At 42.3% G+C, this 20,498-nt stretch overlaps 1 pseudogene; it reads left to right on the top strand.

Moving 5' to 3' along the window:
- The first annotated feature begins 16,382 nt into the window (after nt 1-16,382).
- On the top strand, nt 16,383-16,926 carry LOC113251038 (ADP-ribosylation factor-like protein 1; annotated as a pseudogene).
- The last annotated feature ends 3,572 nt before the right edge of the window (nt 16,927-20,498 follow it).

The following is a 20,498-nucleotide window of genomic DNA, read 5'->3' as shown; positions in this document are numbered from 1 at the left end:
ATATTTGAAGTGAAAGAAATGAGGAGTTATTAATTCTTGGGGGGTGGGGGGTGGGGAATACAACTTAGCATTTTCTTAGCACTCATTTATATATTTCAATTATTCAGGATCACAGATCAAAGGAATGATATATATTCTTCATTTAAGAAAATTTTTAGTGAAGAAAGGACCTTGTTTATGGCCTCCCAAAGAGTGAACCCCTGAATGTAATATTTGCCCTCCACGAGGGCCATATCATCCCTCTGGGTCTGCCAATTCCATATGGGCAAGACCATGTCTACTTTTGTCTCCGTAAATCCCTAAGCCTGGTATGATGCCTGGTGCCCTACAGTGCTCAACACACATCTATTAATGTAAAATAATTAGGTGTGTGAGGTCATTGTGAAATACTGCATAGCCCAAGTTCTCTAAATAGGATTCTTGACCAAATGACAAACTCAAAAACTCTAAAAGGGTATAGACGACAAACCAGAGCGTGGTGTTAAGGAATAGTTCTACCAATGGGATTTTAAGCCATTGATAGGAGTTCCAGTAACATTCCATTTTTAGGTAATAATTGTTTGAGGAACTCAGAACTAACAGGATGACACCTACACTTCTACAGGAAAATTCATGGCGGGGCCCAAGGCTGGTCGTTACTGTGATGGTCAAAACATTCACTGTGAAGTGGGTTCAGTCTTTGGACGGGGAGAGGAATCGTTTATAGGGGAAACATGAGAAAAAAAAAAACAACCCTGACTTCAGCCTACCAAGAATAATTTTCTAGTTTTAGCATCAGCAAGTTCAATGACCATACCCAAGCCAGTTGAGTAATCCCTGGATATATGCAGCCTAATAAGTGAACTCAGCAGGTTTGGTTTACTGAGACTTGAATCATTATGTAGCCTGTTTAATCAGTGGCATTTGGTTTTAAATCAGATCAAAATATTCATGAAGGGCAAAGAAGTTGATTGAGTGGCTTACCTAAGATATACATTCTAGGGATGAGAAAAAAATTTAATTAAGCCTAAAAGAAATTCAGATATGTCCAAAAAAAAATTTTTTTTAAAGAGATACAAATGGAAAATAAACTCAGAATTGTATCTGCCAAAGAATTACTAGATTCCATTGATAACCTATTGGTAAGAGCTGACCAGTATTTTGTTCTTGGATGGATTTTTTCCCACCTACTAGAAAACATTTTTCATGATATTACGTTGTTAATAGAAGGTTCCAAATCATAACTATCCAATAGTTGCTTCCTGTGTTAAGGGTAATGACTTCATATAGCAGAAAAGTTTGTTTTAGGGAGCTAACAGAGTGTGTCTGTAAACAGGCAGCTGAATTGGACACAACTGAAAGATTTGGTTCTCAAATTTGCTATGGCTCATTAAGATAGTATCTGGAGCAGAGGGACAATTACTTCTTGGATTTGGGAACTTGCATAGTTGTATAAACAAGCCGTAGAGAGAAGGAACGACCAATTTTTCCCTTGCATCTATTTAACAGTGCATGTATGCATATGGCTGTGGTCTCCGGTGCCAGTGAACTGGAACACAAAAATATTATTTCTAAATATTGCCAATATCCTTAATGGAGCTACTTACAAAATGAAACTTACAAAATAATACGAGATGAGGTAGTTTGCTATTCTATTGTTTTAACTTTTTTTTGTTCAGTGTCAATCTCCAGCAGTTTCCTTTTTTTTTTTTTTTTTGCTAGTTATTGTTGAAATGCATAATATTCACAGACAAAAGGAAATGTGTCTAGGGCATCTTTGTGTAAGGGTACAGCTCTGGACGGCCAAACCTGGGCACAGAATCTTTTTTTTTTCAATTTTTAAAAAATGTTTTATTTATTTATTTGTCAGAAAGAGAGAGAAAGAGAGAGAGACAGGCAGAGGGAGAACAGGCTCCCCACTGAGCAGGGAGCCCTACGCAGGGCTCGATCCCAGGACTGTGGGATCATGACCTGAGCCGAAGGCTGACGCTCAACCGACTGAGCCACCCAGGAGTCTCCTGGGCACAGGATCTTGAGTGACATGGTCATGACCTTGTCCCAATCTCTTCTCCTTATGAAGCAGGAAGGTCTTCTAATTTTCTGAGGACCACAAGAGAACTAGCTAAGGATGACTAAAATCATGCTATAGATTAGAATGAACACTCTACCCAGTTTACTTTACCAATAACTCATGTTTGGTCATAGGAAGTGGGATCCCTCAATGGGGGGCCATACAGAGTCCAATTTATAATTTAAAAAAAATTTATTTTGAGGTGAAGCTGCCAGCAGTTTCTCTTATGGTCAAGAATAGGTAGGGGTCACTTGGAGCATGAATTTTTTGCGTGTGTGGTAAAATATATGTAACATAAAAGTTATCATTTAGGGGCGCCTGGGTGGCACAGCGGTTAAGCGTCTGCCTTCGGCTCAGGGCGTGATCCCGGCGTTGTGGGATCGAGCCCCACGTCAGGCTCCTCCGCTATGAGCCTGCTTCTTCCTCTCCCACTCCCCCTGCTTGTGTTCCCTCTCTCGCTGGCTGTCTCTATCTCTGTGTAAAAAAAAAAAAAAAAAAAAAAAGTTATCATTTAAATTCTTTTTAAATGTAGAGTTTGGTGGCACTAAGTACATTCATAATGTTTTGCAACCAATCTATTTCCAGAACTTTTTCATTATCTCCAACTGAGACTCTGTCCCCATTAAACACTAACCCCCAATCCCCTCCTCCAGTCCCTGGCAACCACCCTTCTGCCTTCTGTCCCTATGAACTTGACCACTGTAGGCAGCCCATGTAAGTAGAATCATGCCCTATTCATCCTTCTGTTTCTGGCTTATTTCAGTTAGCATAACATCCTCAGGGTCCATCCACGTTGTAGCCCATGTCGGAATTTTCCTCCTTTTTTGAGGCTGAATAATAATCCACTGTATGGATAGACTACTTTTGTAATGGATTCATCCGTCAATGGACACTTGTGTGGATTCTACCTCTTATCTATTGAGAATCATGCTGTTATGAACGTGGGGGTACAAATATCTCTTCAAGACCCTGCTTTCAATTATTTTGGAAATGTACCCAGAAGTGGAATTGATGGGTCAGATAGTAGTTCTATTTTTAATGTTTTGAGGAACCTCCATACTGTTTTTCACAGTGGCTGTACTGTTTTACATTTGGAGTACATCTTTCTTGATGGGACCTCTTTTTGATTTACAAACGTAAGGCAAGCAGGTACTCTGCTCTGAAGAGAAGGTGTTACTAAGCTTTTTAGTTGAACTTAGCGGTGTCTTTTCCATTGGTGTTCAGGGCAGGGAGAAAGAGGTGCCATATTGGCATAAGGAGGCCCGGGACCATATTCGTATAAAGGGGTCTATATCTCAATCCCTTTACTATTGGTGTTACTCGCTGTGTTTTCGCAAATGGATTCTGTCCTGGAGAGAAAAGAGAACACCATGGCATTTCTTGTGCTCTGCACTATTAAAACTCTTCGGCTGTAAGACCTCAGGGAGTTACTGCAAAATTTCCTGCCCACCGTCCTGTGGGCTCTGGTATAAAAGACCTATCAGGACACAAAACTAACATTATTTTCTTGATAAAAAATATTATGACAACATTAGTTCCATATTAACGGAAGAAATGCTTTGCCACTCAGTGGAGCCGGGCTTTGTGTGTGAAAAATAACACAAGGAATTGAGCTGCATTTTGAGTCCTATTAAAAAAAAGATGAGTCTCCCATTTCATTTGTCTGAATGAGACCTAAAGCTGTGAAAAAAGCATTGGGGAAGAGATTTCTGTTCATATTTAGGTCCTTCTTTTAAAATTGAACCATTTTATCTCCTTTAAATGAAGATTCTCATCCCCCAACCCCTCCTTCCGCAAAGCACACCAGAGTCTCATAAAATAGTTTTTCTGCATGAGTGATTCATTTCTTTATACAACTTTTTTTGGGAATTGTCGTTTTGCGCCTATGAAACAAAAGAAAATTTGATTCAGAAGATTAAATATACATTCTTGCCCACTTTAATTATAATGATTAAATATACTGAGCTTTATCTCAACAACGAACTTAGAGAATAAAAGGTACATTTGTCCAGATGTGTGGCAAGCTTGTGAGAGCACATTTCACTGGCCCCGAACCTCGCAGGATGGAGCCTTCCATGCTCCGGGCCCCTTTGTCCATGCACCGCATCCGTGAGCCATCGCGGGTGTGTGGGAGGGCAATGATACATGACTCCGGAACCAGGGCCCAGGGAATGTCAAGAGGCTCTAGGCTTGAGCTATTTAAGTGGCACAAATAAAAAACATTAGATGTGTTCTTGGTAATTTCATTGTACTCAGATGAATAAGAAAATGCTTCTTTTCAACATGTCTGAGTAAATGAAATGATTAAGAAAAAAGAATGTGTCCCATATGTGTTCAAAAACAGAGGAAGCTGGTAGTTAAATTTAGGGTGCTATATGTAAGAATAACACTTAAAATAGTTTTTAATTAATCTAATTACTCTCATCATTGAGGATCCCTATACAGTTTTTCCATTTTCTAGATTCCTGTGATGGTTAATTGTATGTGTTACTTGGAGGGTATTTGGGAATGAGATTAACATTTGCATTGGTGAACCCTGAGTACAGCAGCTTGTCCTCTGTATTGTGGGTGGGCCTCGTCCAATCAGTTGAAGGTCTGAGTAGACCAGAAAGACTAATCTCCTGAGCAAGGGGGAATTCTCTACTGCCTTTAAACTTTACTTGCACCATCAGCTCCCTTGGGTCTTCAGTCTGCTGGCCCACACTGCAGATTTTGAACTTGCCATTCTCCATAATTGCATGAGCCAATTCCTTATAATCTCTCTCTCTTTCTCTCTCTCTCTATTTCTCACTGTTTTTCTCAGGTCTATCTACCTATTTCCTATTGGCTCTGTCTCTGTAGAGAACTCTGACTAATACAATTTTTTTCTTATATTTACATTTCCTTCTCCCCTGAATTCGTACATTTTTGTAAGGTGAACTCATACCAGCGTTTTATGCTTTTTTTCTTTTAGTGGGAAATTAAGATAATCTCTTCTATAAAACTATAAAAAATAGATGTAAGAGTATATAGGCATAAAAAGATAGGAATATGTCAGCCAGGGTTCTAGCAAGAAATAGAATTCCACTCAAAAAAATTTAACCGAAAAGTACCTACTTACTGATGTGCAGCCAGAGTTAAGGAAACTGACGAGGCCTGGGGAGGCCCTCAGGGGACTAGCGTTAGCAGGAAGTGGTTACCTCCCAACAGCCCTAAGGTGCAAGGAAGAGAAACCCTGTTTCCAGAGCCCAGGAGTCCTGGAGGGGTCACTGGCAGGGGCTGTAATAAGAGGAGGAAGCCGCAGTCAGACTATGACTAGAAAGGAACGGTGGGAGAAATACCCCGATCTTTCTCTCATCCACTCCTCTGATCCCCTGCCAGTGCTCTTGTTAAACCCATGCAGATGTCAAGGGCCAGGAGCTGGGAGCCGCAGTCGGGAGAGGCTAGCCTCCTGCAGCATACAACAGGGTAGGGACAATAGACCTAGGGAGGCAAACAGAATAGCTAGCGTACCTTGAACAAATCCCAAAGGTTTGGGGGCACCTGGGTGGCTCAGCCAGTTAACCGTCTGCCTTCCGCTCAGGTCATGATCCCAGGTCCTGGGATGGAGGCCCACATCAGGCTCCCTGCTCAGTGGGGAGTCTACTTCTCCCTCTGCCTCTCCCCCTGCTCATGCTTTCTTCCTCTCTCTCTCTCTCTCTCTCTCTCTCTCATAAATAAATAAAATCTTAAGAAAGAAATCCAAAAGGTTTTGCTAAGGACTACGGAATAATCACCCTTCACCACCAGTAGAGCTTCCGGCTCTGCTGACCGCGTGGGTACAGAGCCTGGAGCACACACCGCAGTGCCCGCTGAGATTGGCCCTATCACCTGCTCCACTGCCACCCGCGAGCATCGCTAACCCCACGCAGAGTGGACAGATGTCCACCACCCTCGCTCAGAGTGGTTGTGGCCTGCCTTCCGCCCCTGTGGGCTGCTCAGGGCACCAGAGACACTTTTCTCCATCTCCTCTGAGGATCCCAGCCTGGCTCCGGCCAGCTCCCACAGCCCTGAGAGCCGAGTGGTACCTCTTGTGACGATCACAGGGGATGTGGCCACTTGGAATCTTTTAATCTGTCATTTTACTGCAAGTTGGTGCCCTGGATAGCCATGCGGGAATAAGACCTTCTGAAATGATTTTGAAGGACACAAAAATGGATTAAAAAAAAATCCATCAACTTTTTCTAAAGATTTTGGGGAGAATGCATGTATGTAAAATTCCACATCTTCCATTCCAAACAATAAGCCTGGCTTTATTGTTATATTGGCAAAAGAATCTCCCAGTTCAGACATGCAGTGTTTTAAAAGGATTTATATCAGAATTACCTACTAGGTCTGCAACTAGATCATCAGGAATCCTAATTGTAAGAGAATAGAGCAGATAAAATAGGGCCAAGGAGAAGAAATGGTGTTACCTGAGCCTATGAGAGCTGGGGTCACCTGGATGAGGTGCCTTGGAGGAGAAACATCCTGGGAATGCAGGGTCAGCACTGAGCACGGCAGAGGCCCTCCCCGCCTCGCCCTAGTCCCGCCCGGCTGGGTTGTCCACTCTCTCTTGAAGAAAGCCCCACCCAGAACTGCCCACTAGCTTATTTTTTCTGGAAAGTTGCCCTTTTATAGAGGCTTTAATATGACCTCACTCACTGGATATAAGGGGAAAATTTGTAAACCATGAAAAGAACTTTCTGGAACAGCCATGAGTGATAAGACTGGATAGAACAGGCACGGGGCCTGTTGGCAGAGGTGGAGAGGAGCTCGAGGAGTTCAAAAGTTGAGCCCAATCCTGAGGTTCCAAGCATTTAACTGGAAACAAAGCAAGCAGTTGGCGAGCACAAGCGAGGGAAAAGTAGGGAGATGCTGACCACTTACAACGATGTCCCAGGATCTGGAATCCTACTGTCCATCCATTCCTTCAGGTAAAAGCATCTTATTTGAAAAAGCAGACACTCTTGTTTCAGTGGCAAGAGGGTGGCTGATACACTTAGGTTGCCAACACTGCCTTACGAATTAATAGTTGAGATCCTTTTCCGTGAAAGGGGAGGTTGGAAACGATGGAGTTACATTTCCTATTCTTCCCAATAGTATTTCCTAATGTCGGCGCAAGATTCCAGAGGCTCCAATCAGCTGGCCAGAATTTTCTTTTCAGTGTAGGACTTCACATGCACAGCAGAGGGAAAGTAGCCCAAGAAGTCATGAACAAAAATTTACATGAAAGAAACGCTGAATGTATCTCTTCAGTCCCCATAGTTACCACCAATCACACAAGTCTTGGTCAGCTTGGGTTGCTAGAACAGGATGCCATAGGCAGGGTGGCTAAAACAACAGACGTTTATTTCCCACAGTTCTGGGGGCTGGAAAGCCCGATATCAAGGTGCCTGCAGGCTCTGTTCCTGGCAAGAGCCTGCTTCCTGGCTTGCAAACCCAGACTTCTTGCTGGGTCCTCACGTGGCGGGAGGAAAGAGAGCTCTGGTGTCTCTTCCTCTTCTTATAAGGACACTAGTCCCACCATGGGGCCCAACCCTCACGACCTTATCTAATTACCCCCCAAGAGCCCCATCCTCAAATTCTATCATATTGGGGATTATGAATTTTAGGGAGTCACATACCTTCGGTCCTTAACGGCATGGTACCAATAACCTACCGTAAAGATGTTTGCAGAAATACTGCTAGGAAAATTGCCGAAATGTTAGCTTTTTGACTCCAGTGTGACTCCAATCCGTCGTTCTGGTTTTGTAGATAGTTGGTCTTACACATATGGTGGTTAAATGTATTGCATCCTTCCCCACTTGCAAGGGAAATATGTGGTCCTCACAGCTCAGCAACAGATGGCCAAAGTTTACAAAACCACTAAGAAAACATACCCAATGTATTAAAACAAAGTTCACTGCTAACGTTGGACCATCTCTTTCATGTTTTGATTCATAAAGTAACAGTGCTCTAATCTGGAAAAAGAAACACACTGGACATCATTTAAAAAGTAACAACACCCCATTTAGTTGTTCTGAGCAATTTCTTTTTTTGGATTAAAAGGCACAAAGTAGGATACTTCTGAGGGGAATGGTTACATGTGGCAACCTTAAGGAGAACACTGCTGATGTGAGCGGCGTCCCACAGCATTTGCTGTGATGGAAATGCGATCATCTTCCTCCTTTTGTGGCTAAAACTTTGCTAGGCAATATGCTATTAATGAAAAATATGGAAAAGAATTAGGAAATAGGGGCGCCTGGGTGGCACAGCGGTTAAGCGTCTGCCTTCGGCTCAGGGCGTGATCCCGGTGTTACGGGATCGAGCCCCACATCAGGCTCCTCCGCTATGAGCCTGCTTCTTCCTCTCCCACTCCCCCTGCTTGTGTTCTCTCTCTCGCTGGCTGTCTCTATCTCTGTCAAATAAATAAATAAATAAATAAAATCTTTAAAGAAAAAAAGAATTAGGAAATAATTATTGTTTACATGAAAGCTATTCAACTACTTATGCGAGAAAATCTCTCACTTCAATATGACCTCATTCTCCAAATACAAAGGGAACGGATACACTCAAATATCCGCTGACCATGTATGTGTTAAGTATAGATTATCACTCTCATAGTTAATCAGATTATCTCAGGAATTGTAAAAATGGGAAATCTAGGTAGAAAATACCTTCCTGACATCACAACCAATTCATTTGCTTAATTATATTTAATCGATTGAAATACAGTTTTGAAAAAACAAATTAAAAAAACCATTTTCTTCTGAGCACAAACCCATCCAAGTCTGCAGTAAGATGCTTTGAGAAGTGGCTCTGGGTGAGATACTCTGCCCGGTGTCACAGAGGCACACACACGTGTCTGTTATGCCGTCCCACCCGCGGCAGTGACTGTGGGTGTTCTGATGGTGATGGGGCGGGTGGGGGGCAAGGGCGCTGAGCCAGGTCAGTGTCGTGACCGGGAGGCAAGGATAGGTTGTGTTTCTAGGAATTGAACTGTGACAACACTTACCAGGGGGATTTAAAATGAGGAAAGTGTCACATTACCTGTGAGCATTTTTTTTTTTTTAATGTGAAAACCACTCTCAATACCTGGAATAAGGAAGTAAGGGGTCACGGGTAACCCGAAAGTGGAGAATCGCGGAGAGAATGCAATGGAACTGAGAGGCTGAAATTATGCCACAGGGCGTACATTCTTTCTTGCAAGCGTGAAGACGCTATGAATTCTCACATCCCTGAAGCCCATGCTTGCGTCCAAACAATGGACTGTGTGTGTCTCCCTTATTTTTTCTTGTCTTCTAATAATTTTACTAAATAACAGAATCATCTTTGCTGATAAAGAATTCACCGTGACCTCAATATTCCATCACTTGAATGTATCCTAAAGCAGTTATGCGAGATAGGTCATATGAGATGATTTCATTTGAGAAACATAAATTTGAATGAAATACAGCGATGATGACAGTAACATGCATTGAATGCCGAACACCCTCCAGACTGTTCTAAGTATGTCACTTATAGGAATTAATTTAACTGAAGAGACAGAAGAAGCAACGCAGAACATATAATTTTTATTGTTGGCAAAGTAATTCTTTTTAAAATTTGGAATTACTAAATATAATAAGGTGAAAATAAAACATTTGTGGGTCCCCTGGACCAGGGTGACACAAAAGGGTGCAATATCTGTAATCTTTAAATCTGACAAGGGACTAATACCTAGAGTATACAAGAAACTTGTGCCTATGGACAACCACGAAATACTCCAACAGAAAAAATGCGCAAAATACAGAAGGGGCGTTTTGCAGAAGAGGAAACTCTCTGAGCTACTAAACACATGGAGAGATGTTCAAACACTATAAATAAGAGAAAGGCAAATAAAATAATGAAGCATCACATTGTGCCTATTAGCCAGGAAGTCACTGGAGCTGCATGACACCCACTGTGGACAAGAGTGTGAGGTTAGGGGCCCCTTTGCCCTGCTGGGGGACAAGCAGACTGGGGCAGCCATCCGGCCTACTCAGTGTAACTAAACATGGGGATGCCTTAGGGCCCAGCCATTCCCTACTTGAGTCACCTCTGGAAATTCTCATTACAGGCCATTAAGGGACACATCTAAGGGTATTGGTGGCAGGTTGTAGGGGCATCTGATGTCCTTCATGGAGAGCGGATGGTAAAAGGCAAAGGTAAACACTGATGGAAGATTGTGCCACAGTGAGAAGCAACAGATTCAATTTTCATGTAGGAGCATGGATAAATCTTAAGAATATAACACTGAGTGAAAAAGTAAGAAACAGAATGAGATATGCAACATAACTCTATTTATACAAATTGAGATAGATCTTAAAACGACCAAATTCTTAGAAGAAAACATAAGGGTAAAAAAACACAAGGGAAAAACTTCATGACATCAGCTTTAGAAAGAATTTCTTGGCTATGATGTCAAAGCACAGGCAATGAAATAAAAAATAAATAAATAAATTAGACTTTACCCAAATTAAGAGTTTTTTTTTTTTAAGATTTTATTTATTTATTCGACAGATAGAGACAGCCAGCGAGAGAGGGAACACAAGCAGGGGGAGTGGGAGAGGAAGAAGCAGGCTCACAGCGGAGGAGCCTGATGCGGGGCTCGATCCCATAACGCCAGGATCACACCCTGAGCCGAAGGCAGACGCTTAACCACTGTGCCACCCAGGCGCCCCAAGAGTTTTTGTTCATAAAGACAGAATAGAATGGTGGTTGCCAGGGTTTGGAGGGAGATAGTGCTTAGTGGGGACATGGTTTCTGTGTGAGATGATGAAAAGGTTCCGGAAGTGAATGGTGTTCACAGCCACACGACAACGTGATTTCACTTACTACCATTTAACTGTACACTTAAATGTGGTTAAAATGGTAAATTTTATGTTATGTACATTCAACCACATTTACCAAAATAAAACATAAATGTAAAAAGACAAAAAGGAAGAAAAGCTATGTGATTCTGATAGTTGTAGAGTTGGAGTGCAATCCTTTTTTTAAAAAGGAGAAGGGAGATGATGCTTATGTTTTCACTTGTGTGAAACAGAGCAACGTGTAATAATTCAGTGCTCAATATCATGCAAATTTTAAAATTCATTAATTTGTTCCAAAAGTTTTTGAGAGAAAAGATATATCTGTACAAAACAACAAATACACATTTCAAGATATTTGTAAAACACACCAGCCTCTGCTAAGGGGAGGGGAACAGGCTGGCTGTGGGATAAAAGGGAATAAACAAGTAAATGGAGCAGGAAAAGGGAAATACTTGTCATCTCTCAACTCAATTCCATTTAATAACCATTTATTAAGGCTTTACTTTTTCCAGACACTGTGCTTGTATTTGCGCTTTCTGATGGTATCTGAGCCTAAATATGATTTACATACATGAGATAATGAGACTTTCTATTAATTTTTGTTAGAATTGCATGGGCCCCAATAACAGAGAGAAAATGAAAAATTTATCACTGGAGAAAAGTGTCTTCTAAGATACTTGATCTGGCTTACATGGTATGATAAACTAGCATATAATCAACAGCATGCTATCTTCAATGTAGCTTTTATCTCACGTGAGGCCATTAAACCATGAAAAGCCAAGAAATATAATTAAAAATAAGTCATAACATAAAATAATGTGATAGACTTGGAGAAGATTAAATGTTATTTAAATTATTTGTATATTAATTTCTTATGAAAAATAGGAGCTTAGAGGTATATTTAGATATTTCTAAGTCAAGTTACTACAAACTTATCACGTCCTAATAAAACTAGTCCTTAGTAATCCCCAGTCATTCATTAATTCAACAAATATTTATGAAACTCCTGTCGTGTGCCGGATCCTGGGCCTCAATAACCATTTTACACCATGCCTTTCAAATTTATATTGCCACCCCAGGCTTCTCTGAATTCCAAACCCACAGCACAGCCTTTACATTTCTGCTTGAGTGTGTCAAGAATACCTCAAACCCAGAACAACCAAGTACTGTGATTCATCCCCACAACTGTCTTCCTCTCAGAGAATGGCTCCACTTGATTGGCAGAGGCCAGACACTAAGTGATCATCCTTGACGTTTCTCTCTCTCTGTCCCCTGTCTTATCCAGTGACTTCACCAAGTCCTGTTCGTTTTAACACTTAAATATTTCTCAGGTCCATTCACTTTCTTCCATCTTTGGTCACCATCAGTCCAAAGTACTATTACTATCTCATTTCTTGGCAGGACTCCTGGCCTCCAACATGTATGCCCAGCCCTCCACCTCACTCTACACCAGAGCCAAATCTGGTCATGTCATTTCCTATCCCTCCTCTGCTCTTAAAAAGCTGTATTTCTTTAGTTGAAGAATAAAATGTCCAAGGTAGCCAGTGATGTGTTGATGATATTGCTTCTTCCTGTCTCTATCCTCATCTCATCCCATCCTCTCCCTCATTCTCTTTGCCCTTCCACACTGGCCTTTAAGTTCCTTGAGCATGCCATGTTTCCTCTACCACAGGATCTTTGCACATGCTATTCTCATAGAATTGGAATGCTCTTTGTCTCCCTCTTTCCTACCCTGTCTCTTCTCTTTTGCATAGTTCATCCATTTATTCACCAATATTTATTGAAGACCTACCACATGCCAGGTGCTGATTTAGGGTGTTGGAGACTTGGTGATGAAGTAAACTCCCTGCCCTACTGAAGATTTCATTTTCATGAGTTGAATTTGGACTCTGGTAGACTAATTCTGACTTAGCTCCATGTTCCTTCTTCAGAAAAGTCTGATCAAAATAGATCAGATCTTCCTGTTACAAGTTCTGGAAACCCTATGCACTCCTTCCTAGTACTTATCGCAGCTTGTAATTATGCATTTATTTGAGGGTTTATCTGAATAATGTCTGACTCACCCATTAGTCTGTAAGATTTCTTTAGGTTTGGGATATGCCTGTTTTTTGTCATCATAGTATGCTCGGGGCCTCATCACAGTGCTGAGTGCACAGAAAATCTTTGATCTAGTAAATATTGATTGAATAAAATGCGGTAGAAAATGATCACTGCCCTAAAGTTAGTCCAGTGAGAAGGTGGATGAATGAACAAATAATACAGCAGAGGAATAATGCTAATTCAGAAGTTCATCCAAAAGCTGGAGGGACACATACAGTCCCTCATTTTATTATTTGTTTTTTAAATGGGGAAGACAAGCAAATTTATATGCTGAAGGGTAATAGCCAATGGAGAGAGAAAAATTATAAGGAAGGAAAGGGCCTGATGAAGGGGCAGCTTCCCTGGAGACAGGGGAGCATGGGGTCCAGAGCTCCATGGAGGGACAGACATGGATCTTGGCAATGGTTGGGGAGCTCTGTCTGATGGTTTCAGTTTCTTTGTGGAGTCCAAGGCTAGACCAGCTCTGGCTAGGGCAAAGCCACTTGTCACGTGTGGTCACTAAGCCCTTTAAACATGGCCAGTCTAAATGCAAAAGACATATCAGATTTTGGACTTAGTACAAAAACTAATGCAATATAGCTCACTAATCATTTTCTATTAATTACTTGTTGAAATGATAATACAGTCAATTCTCATCATTCGTAGCAATGATGTTCCGCAAAATTGCTGTGAACGTGAACACTGAATTAGCAAATAGTGAGCCATGGGCCTGGGGAAATACAGGATTGGGTTCCTGAGAGCGTCTGGTCACATTTTCACCCATAGATCAATACATATCTTTGTTTTATGTGCCCTTGCTGGATTCACACATCACTCTGTGTGTTTCTGTCTAAAGATAACCTTATTTAATATAGATTGTCCCATTAACATCGAACGCACAGCCGGGAGCACTGTTAACTCACACCTGCAGGAAGCTTATCCAACACGTATGATCTCCCTAAGGCACACCCGAGCCTTCTTGCTCTCAGAGCACTGGATAGCACTTTAGCACGATGCTTGGGAGCTGTTTTAAACAACAAAATCATGAACAAAAAGCACAAAAGTGCAAAAAATGTAGCATTAACTTGAACACAAAAAGGACACTTGTTTATTTTTGACAGCTGAAACAGGAAGGCAGAGTACTGCCTTGTCTGACCTCAGCTGGGAATGTGGATGAACATTTTTTTTCATGAATTCTATTATCATTCTAGAAACCAAATTGCCCCCTTGTGCCTTTGATGCTTCAGTCAGTTCCTGCTCATTAATGCACACAACACTATTAATTTTTCCATAGCAATACTCTATATTCTCTTTGTAACATGGTCTGGTGTCTTATTAAATTTCTGGCCAGCTGTCTCTGTTCAGCAGATGTCTTCATTAGGCTGCCTGGGACAACTCTAGGAGCTTTCCCTATGAGGTTTCGGCCAAGTCCAAAGCTATTGGTGCACATGAATGGCTTACAATTTTTTTCCCCCCTGAAATGAACTTCCTTGCCTTTGTGAATCTTGAGTCTCATCAGGCAAACATGCCAACCAGGAGTCAGTTTTGCTCCAAGCTCTTCACGCTTTATGAACTAAATCAATGGTGGGATCCCCGCAGATGCTGGTACCTCCCAGAACGGGTCTGAGATGTCCGGCAGGGTTTTATGCTGATTGACCCTGCAATTCTAACGCCAATGCATTCCCTGCATGCTTTTTCCTTGCTGTTCTCTGATTTCTGCTGGGGTTACTCGCAACAGCAGCCCCCTCGCTATCTTCCAGACTTGATGCAGATGTTTTTAATCAACATTTTTTCTGATTATAGAAACTAATAATCTAGAAAATTTGGAAAATATAAAAAGAACACAGAAAAATAATTAAGGAATTTTAATACTTATATCCTTGTCACACAGAGGGAGCTGGTCTTAACATTTTCCTGGTGGGCACTATTAGCCCTTCATGTGGCTTCACCAGCCGCGGACCGTGTCTGGGGCGCAGCGGGAGGAGAACATGCTGGTGCCGGTTAGTGTCTGCACCTGAGAGTCAAGTACGAGCCCATGTGGGGGTCCCTTCTGGAGGAACTTTTAAAGGGGAGTCCCATTCGTGCATGTGCAGATGGGAGCAAGAACAGAAACTCTGGCATATAAACACTATGAGACAGCATTTGTGTTTGCGGGCTGGTGACGTCTTAGATGCTCCAATTATGTGTTTCTTCTTCCCATTTCTCTACTCAAATTGGGATATAGTCTATGTATACTATTTTGTATTCTGCTCTTTTTCACTTAATAGTGTGATTTCCTCATGCTATTAAGTACCCCCCCTTTTTTAAAGGCTTAAGCTTATAAAGCAAGTATAGGGAGAAAAAGGGAGACCATCCCTGCCAGCAACCTCTCCAGACATAAATACTCTGCATCACCAATATTTAGGATGTGGGGAAGAGGAGAAAGCATGGCTTTCTGTTTATTTGAAAGTAATTGACGTTCATAGTCAGTGAATCTGTAGTTATTGAGTTTTGACTTTTGCTAAGGAAGCAAAAAAGGTAAGAACAGATTTTGTGTTAAGAAACTTCAAATCTAGTTTGGGATACAAGATTTGAACTTGTAAAAAATTAAATCCTACAAAAGTGAACTAATATTAAATAGTAGCATTAACATTTCACAGAAAAGCTGATGCTAATACATGGTACAGATTTTAATGAGTCGTAACGTAATCATTGCTGGGAAGAACCTTTGGAATCACGTCACCCAAGCTCTCATTTGTACCACTGAGCGGGCACACAACATACTTGACAGTTGTTTGTTTCTCTGTCTCCTCCTCTATCCATGACCCACCCCTGGCCCTCAGCCCCTTGGGGATAAGGGCTGGGCTTGAGCCATTGCCGTAACTCAAGGCTGCTTCACACAGAGGAAGAACTCATTTTAAGCACTCAATAAAGTTTGTGGAAATAAAATTGAATTGACTGTGTCAGGTACACCTCTGTACCCCCCAGTGCTTTGTAATAATATGTGATCAATGAACGAAGACGGAACAAACAGACAATGACAGGTGCTTTGGGAAAGAGGGAAGAGCATGAGCTCTCATGTTCAAAACATGATCCATCACGTATTGATTGCACTGTCTTGGGAAAATTAGTGAATGATTCTGAGTCTTTCTAGTCAGTGCATAAATCCAACTGGTATATATTTCTAGCCTTATTATACAGCCTGATTTCTAAACCCATTTTAAAACACTACCTTTTCTAAGGTCGCTGATTCTAATGCATAGTCTTCTTGGCCCGTTGCCCCCGCCAGGAGTCCCACTTGGAAGCTGCTGGTAGACCTGGCTTCCAAGGGAGCCACTTTGGAGCTGAAGCCGGAGCCAGAGGCCAAGGTGAGCGGAGGTGGCAGGGCCAAGGCTCAAATAGGAGTCACTGCCGAGGCCGGAGCCTGTCTCTGACCACCAACAAGGGTGGACAGGTGGTTCATCATGGGTGGCTTTTTCTCAAGTATTTTTTTCCAGTCTTGTTTGGAACCCAGGAAATGGAGATTTTAATTTTGGGACAGGATGGCACGGGAAAACTATAATTTTGTCCAGATTGTAGGTTGGACAAGTGGTCACTACTATTTCTACTACTGGATTTCACGTTGGGACAGTAACATACAAGAACCTTGAATCCCAAGTCTGGGATTGAGGAGGACGGACAAGTATCACGCCCTACTGGAGACGTTATTATTCAAACACAGATGCAGTCATTTCTGTAGTAGGCAGTCGTGTCCGAGACCAAGTTGGCATTCCCAAATCAGAGTTAGCTGCCATGTTGGAGGAAGAAGAGCTGAGAAAAGCCATTTTGGTGGTGTTTGCAAATAAGCATGGCATGGGGCAGGCCATGACTGACTCAGAGATGGCAAATTCAATTGGGTTACCTGCACTGAAGGACCGAGAACGGCAAATATTCAAAACTTCAGCAACCAAAGACCCTGACCACGATGAGACAATGAAATGGTTAGATGGAACATTAAAGAACAGATAGTAACCCGGTCGCACTGCCCCTCTGAAATGAAGACCACATCACATATCCCTTTGTAAATAGTTAAGAGTGCTTCAAGCTACTAAATATTAAAACTGTGATTGTTGGCATATACTAAACTGACTGCAGTCTGTATAATAAATATAAAAAGTAAGTATTCGGTTGAAAGGGTAACTCACCATGATTGAACTAACTGAACGTCTGTTTTGTGTAATGTAAAATCCTTCCTTGCTTTCTTGTGCTAAGTATATATTCTATTTATATGGAATTCTTATTCAAATAGAGTCCCATTAAAGACTGTACTCTTGCTGAAGGAAAAAACCCTCCTATTTTTGAATTAGTGGGTGTAGCTTGTTTGTATAGACACTAATAAATACCTTAATTCAAAAAAAGAAATTAAAACCCTACCTTTTATCTTCTCTTTGGTTTGATTTCATTATTTCATTATTAATCCAATTTATATCATCAGTAAAGTCCTATGATATTTTGAAGATGCTTTGAACTTGGGTGAGCGTGAGAATAGAGGTCACAATAATGGAATAGGGATGCCAGGAGAATAACTGATTTTGGAGGAAGGTCATGACTTGCACCTGTCGTAGTTAGCCTGGGCTGCTACAACAACAGACTGGCTTCCAACAAGAAAAGTGTCCTAAACAAACCCATCCCATTCTTTTATCATCCGTTAGTTTTTATACCTCTCTCCTCTCTAGCAGTGCATATTATGTCGATTCATACTTACTTGTGTGTTTTTTTTTAATATTTTATTTATTTATTTGTCAGAGAGAGAAAGAGAGCACAAGCAGGGGGAGCTGCAGCCAGAGGGAGAAGCAGGCTTTCCGCTGGGCAAGGAGCCTGATGCGGGGCTTGATCCCAGGAGCTTGGGATCATGACCTGAGCTGAAGGCAGATGCTTAGCTGACTGAGCCACCCAGGCATCCCCATACTTGCTTGTATTTTCTAAATGTCTTGGTAAGGGCATATTTGCTTCCTTAATCAGATGGTAAGTACTGTGCTTTTTCTTATTTTTGAGGACAGGCTGGAGCAACATAAGGGACCCCTTGCTGGATGAGTGTGGGAAGTTGTCCCCAGCATGGCCCTCTCATCAGTAGGTAATGGAAGGAGGAAAGACCCATCATGGTTCTTGGTCAAGCTTTCTGAGGGAGGCTTTGGCAGCTGAAGGGGGAGGTCAGCTGATATAAGAGGTTCTACTCCCTGCCCTTGGACAATGTGAGGAAAGGCTATACCTGACAATGGGACCAAGAACAATGTGACCTACTAGCTGCTGTAGGCAAAGGGCTGGGAGGGTTTGCTCAGAGCAATGCCCTGCTACTTCCCTCCAGTATTCCATTTGGAGGAGGAATTCTACATCAAGTTTCTCAAGGAATCTTTCATTTTCAGGAGGTTCTGGAAAATAAATCTAAGAAGCTATTGGACTCCCCCCACTGCCAAAAGAAAGGGCTTAGAATGCCCACTCTCCAGAATCTTCTTGGAATTGTGGGTTCACTTGAGCCTGGGGTGGACCACCATGGTGGATCCTGAAGCTGCTCTAGAGTCCGAGGGGCTGTTCGGGGACCCCCAACAGCCTAATGGGCAGCTCCCCAACCCCTGGGCCCAGCATGAACGCTGCTGGCGTCATGGGTCCCAACCAGGATAATGCTCAATAGTTCACTCAATGCCTTAAAACTCCCTTCCAAGTGCTGCGCTGACTTCTCATAAGAAAACCTGAAGTCCTAGAGAGACAACACCCGGGTGCAGAACGAAATCGAGTACATGGTTCTATCAGCAGTTCACACTGCTGCACTTCTAGCTTATAACGTGCCATCCTCTTGATTCCATCAGGGCTTTCTTACCTAATGATTTCATACTGCTCAGTGATAATATCTTCATGTCGTAGGTACTGCCTTAAAAGCTGGTGTATCATAAGTAGTGATGTCCGTCCACTTGCAGAAGAATGGTGAGACTTTCAGAGACATAGGCCAGGGAACTTTGATTAGGCTGACACTGACATTTGTTCTGCTTTCCCACCTCATTCATCCCACAAATATTTAGGTTCCATTACCTACTGCTGGGAGGGCCAAGCTGGAGACAATTTCCCATACTCATCAAGCAAGGGGTCCCTTACGTTGCTCTAGCCTGTCCTCAAAAATAAGAAAAAGCACGATAACTTACCATCTGATTAAGGAAGTAAGATATGCCCTTACCAAGACATTTAGAAAATACAAGCAAGTATGGGGATGCCTGGGTGGCTCAGTCAGCTAAGCGTCTGCCTTCAGCTCAGGTCATGATCCCAGGGTCCTGGGATTGAGTCCTGCATAGGGCCGCTTGCCCAGAGGAGAATCTGCTTCTCCCACTGGCTGCTGCTCCCCCCTGCTTATACTCTTTCTTTCCCTGCCAGGCACCAGATGGAGACAAGGCATCAGCCACGAGCATCTCAAAGTCCCCACTCTCATGGGACCTATATGCTGGCAAGAGGAGATAGACAGTATGCAAAGAAACAAATGCCTTTGTGCTGTGATGTCAGGTATGACACATGATAAAGAAAATCTGGAAGTGGTGTGATGAGGGTTGCTACTTGAGAGTGCATTGTCAGCGGCGGGGTGGGGGGATTTTTTCTGATGGCAGTTAAATAAAGACTTGAGTGTAGTGAGGAAACAATTTGTGCAGATACATAGGGATAAGCATTCTGAGCAGAGGGATCAGCAAATGTAAATGACCGACCGGAGTCAAGGGCATGCCTGGTCTGTTTAAGGCAGAGTTGGGAGTTCCAAATAAGATGACGGAAGAATAGCAGGAGGTGGGGGTGGTAGGGTCTAGATCCCAACGGACCTTGTAAGTTGCATCAAGGATTCAGAATTTCTCTGGGTATAATGGGAAGCCACTGGGGGATACTGATCAGGAAATGATTAACTTGACATTTTAAAAGCATCAGTCTGGCTGCTGCTTAAGGAATCAGGGAGCAAGACTGGAAACAGAGAGAAGCTGATTGCAGTGATCCAGGATATAGATCATGTCATCTGGGATGAGGGTGACAGTGGTCAATATGATGAGCACCAGTCCGATTTAGGATAATTTGTGAACCTAGAGTCCACTGGGATTTGCTGATGGATTGGATTAGGGTTGCCAGAGGGAGAAAATCAAGAGGTATTGATATAAATCAAAGTCATTGGTAATCTTCCAATTCTTGTGTTGAGTGGTAGGTTTGTGGATTCATTAGATTAGTCTGTGTTACATCTTGCACATATAATTCGTATTTTTTTTCGATGAGTCAAATGTTATATTTAAAAACATTTTAAATTTAATAAAGAGAATGGAAAAAAAAAGAACTGGAGACAGTGAATGCTGATCATTCTTTCAAGGAGAATTGCTGCTAAGAGAGTGGTCTTGGGGAGGCACGGAGGGGGATGTGGTGTCACTCGGATATAGCACCCCGAGTTTCTATGTCCATGTGTGGATAGAAATGATCCCCCAGTCAACAGGGGAAGAATGATGATGGAGGGGAGAGAAGGGGAACTTCAAGAATGGAGTTCCTTGTTATCAGGAGGGAATAGGGTGAGAATCCACTGACAAGACGAGGCT

This window comes from Ursus arctos, unplaced genomic scaffold (assembly GCF_023065955.2).
Source record: "Ursus arctos isolate Adak ecotype North America unplaced genomic scaffold, UrsArc2.0 scaffold_10, whole genome shotgun sequence".
Classification (NCBI taxonomy): domain Eukaryota; kingdom Metazoa; phylum Chordata; class Mammalia; order Carnivora; family Ursidae; genus Ursus; species Ursus arctos.
This window is presented reverse-complemented; position numbering and strand designations above follow the sequence as displayed.